The 3,276-nt window shown below is 41.7% G+C and overlaps 1 protein-coding gene across 5 annotated transcripts in view; it reads right to left on the bottom strand.

Annotated features, from left to right (window-relative positions):
- The window catches only part of trps1 (trichorhinophalangeal syndrome I), a 104,727-nt gene extending 103,329 nt beyond the window's left edge, over positions 1 to 1,398 (bottom strand). For 2 of the 5 annotated variants that reach the window (XM_025007490.2, XM_017425098.2), the window contains exon 1: positions 255 to 395. The gene's annotated coding sequence lies outside the window, so the exon portion shown is untranslated. The other 3 variants (XM_025007492.2, XM_025007498.2, XM_025007493.2) reach the window with 3 other exon arrangements.
- Positions 1,399 to 3,276: the final 1,878 nt, after the last annotated feature.

Genomic DNA, 3,276 nt, shown 5'->3' with positions numbered 1-3,276 from the left:
CCCCGCGACGTGCGTCACGCGGATCAGGGAGAAATCTGAACTTGAGGATCAAGTTTGCGCTTCTCGGCTCGGAGAGTTATCAATGAAAGCCGGACGGATAGAAGTGGAAACAAAACAAAAAACAAAAAACAAAAACAAAAAAGGAGCCCCCTCTCAAATGGGCTTCTCGGTCGGCTGCGGTCAAGTCGAGCAAGATGCCGCTCGTTCGTAAAGATGGGGCAAAAAAACTTAAAAGAAAAGAAACACAAACCTACTTCTGCGAGGCGACAAAGTCACTCCACGTCCCCTCCGTGCTGTTGGCTTCAAACTAAATCAAAGCGGTAGCTGTTCCCGGTAGCAGCGCGCCCCCCCTCCCCTACACTCCCAATTTGTATTAGCGGAGCGTTTTGGTGGGTGTCCTAACCTAAATGTGAATTGCCATGTGAATTCAAAGCGGTGCTGCTCTCTGTCTCTTTTTTTTTTCTTCCTCCCCTCTCATTCAGCAGCGGATCCCTCTTTCCTCCCCGACGCCGCTCAGGCCGTTAGTTACATAAGACGCAAACCGACTGCTGTCCGTCGTAAAAAAAAACAAAAACAAAAAAAACTGCAAACGGCTAACAGCAACATTCTGCCTCCTTAATATCGCTTCCTTTTTTTTAAGGAGGAATGGAGGCGGGTTGGGGAGGGAGGCGCGGGGGGGGGGGCTTACGTACAAATTTCACCGCGTGCACTTCGTCCCCCAGCAACTCTTAAACCTGCGCTGTCTATGCGTTCACGCTTTCTTTTTCTTTTTTTTTTTCTTTGAAAGAAAAGAGAGTTGCCTTGCTAACGTGCTTGCTTACCTGTTGATCAAAATAAGCCCATTTTCTCTGTGTGGGAGCCTGTTAAGATGGTGGCTGCCTGCTTCGTCTCTTTGTAGGTTTTTTTCTCTGTGTGTGTGTGTGTGTTTGTTGATGATGTCGGACGGGGTGACTGTCTTGGCTGTCTCTCTTTTTTTTTTTTTCCTTTGGTCTGAGGAGGAGGGGGGGGGTAGTTAAGGCTTCACGACAGCACATAAAGTAGGCTAATACCGACTGATAAGTGAGGGAGTTCTGCTCGGTTATTATAGCAGGATCCGAGTTTTATTACTCCGCCGCTCGGAGCAGGGCTTCGCTGTCCGCAAAGAACCAAAGCGGGGCAGCTGGTTATCTTATTTTTTTTCTTTTCTTTTCATGTCTTTTTCTTTCAGACAAGTGTTATCGCTTTGCTGTGACAGGACCTCTCTGCTTGTCTCTGTAGGCGCATTACGTCAGAGGAGGAAGACACAGCAGCTCTATTAATACCGAGAAGCCACCCGAAGACTGGCTCTTAAAGGGACAGGCACACCTCTCCTCGCGCCTTCACGCGCTCAAAGCCGAGCTGTTTGCAGCAGTCCGGGAGCTGACTCCTCGTGGCTCACTTTGTGGGCGATTTCACCCCCGAATCAAAGTCAGCAGCGTCCAGTTTTAGCGCGAGGGGGGTAACTGTCTCATTGCACGCGCGGGTCCGCTTTAAAATTCGGGGCTTTTTCAGCCTTAAAGCGATAGTTCGCATCTTTCAAAGTGGGGCTCTGCTCCAAGGTTGGTGGACATTTGTGACCCGTGTTGGCAAAATTAGGATTTTTTTTTTTTTCAATTTTGAGTTATTATTATTTTCAAATTCTGCATCCCCAAAGCGTCAAAACAATCCAAAGTTGGTTGAAATGCATCACCTGGTTTACTAGAGTGCAGGTCTCAAACTCCACAATGATCTCATCTAGAGTTTCTGCACTATATTTGAAAAATTGAATGCCTAAATTTCACAATGACCATTATACGAAGGGATTTCCCTGCATCACAGCAGCCAGCAGAGAAAGATTATTTCTGAAGATACACTTATTTGAAAACTTCAATTTAAAGACATATTAGGAAGATTATATATATTCTTTTAGTTACCGGAATCTCGAGATGGTGTCTTTATGAATTAATTTCTACGCAAATCTTTATTATTGCACTTCAGCCTGTGCTAATTCAGACTCACATTGCCAGAACAGGTCACATAATTATCCAGGATTGAAAAGTCAGACAAAGTATGGAGATCCAGCTCTGGATAAGTATGGAAAAATACCTATTTTGTTTTTCAATAGGTGTTTCTCTGGTCTGACCCACCTGATCTGAATGACTGAGTGATGAACGGGCTACTGCAAAACCTGAAGACCTGTTGAAGAGCAGGGAAATAATAAAACATGCAGGACGGTGGCCCTCCAGGACCAGGACTGGACACCTAGGGAACAACGTCCATCCAGTAGGAGGACAGGCTGTTGTTGCTCTACAGCGCCTCTTGTGGTCAAAATTTCATAAAGCCTGAATTTTTATTACCACACTGAATCAGGAAAACAACATTAATTGACTTCACTTAGAGAAAGAGAACAACTCAAGGGTGTTAAATTACAAAAAAGTAACTATAATTAAGCAGTGTTTTCTAAACTAATTAAATTAAAGATAAAACAAAGAACAGTACCGAACATTTACTTACTTCTGCAGCCAACTTTGAAGTAAGATTTTCATTAATTTAGGAAGAAATATTTTATGTTGTGATTTTTTTTCTGCTTAAAAAACAGACAAAGCAGTTTTGTAATATAAAGTTCTCTGATTTAACCGTATTTATTTGAAGCTCTTGAGTAACATATGAGATGAGATAATCGTTTAATGTCTGCACAGAAAAAAAAATCTAAATGAGCTAATTTTTTTTAATAATGAAAAACCCAAACCAAAATGTTTGATCATTAAATTAAATATATATGTATATATAATAAGCTGAACTAAATTCAGTGGTCTTTCTTGATTGTGGAGTATTGAGAGTTCTTCATATATTTTTTTAAAAGATTTCTAAATATTATATAACCACAGGGCAAATAAAGTCCAAACAATTAAATTCTTATCTGGCTATAAAACACATATAAAATGATATATGATATTCTCAGAACTCTGCAGATAAAGTTCAGCCAGACAAGAAGCCCTAAAAACATCCCAAAGTGCTGAAACATATTGTAACCTGATGTTCCTTCGATTGTCGTGCAGAAATGGGAGTCAAGTCACAAAGTGGATGTTGGGAAAGATAAAATCTGGTGTGCTGTTATCATTGATGGTACGTTTTAATATTTGGTTGGTTAGCTGGGATGTTGTGTCAGTGAAGCAGAGTTCTTTCAGGATCGGGACATAAATAATTGATCTGGTCTTGTTAGTTCGCTTGAAAACCAGCCTGCTGGCTAAAAGTCGTCCACAGTTATCCCTTCCTCAC

This window comes from Kryptolebias marmoratus, linkage group LG5 (genome assembly GCF_001649575.2).
Source record: "Kryptolebias marmoratus isolate JLee-2015 linkage group LG5, ASM164957v2, whole genome shotgun sequence".
Lineage (NCBI taxonomy): Eukaryota > Metazoa > Chordata > Actinopteri > Cyprinodontiformes > Rivulidae > Kryptolebias > Kryptolebias marmoratus.
This window is presented reverse-complemented; position numbering and strand designations above follow the sequence as displayed.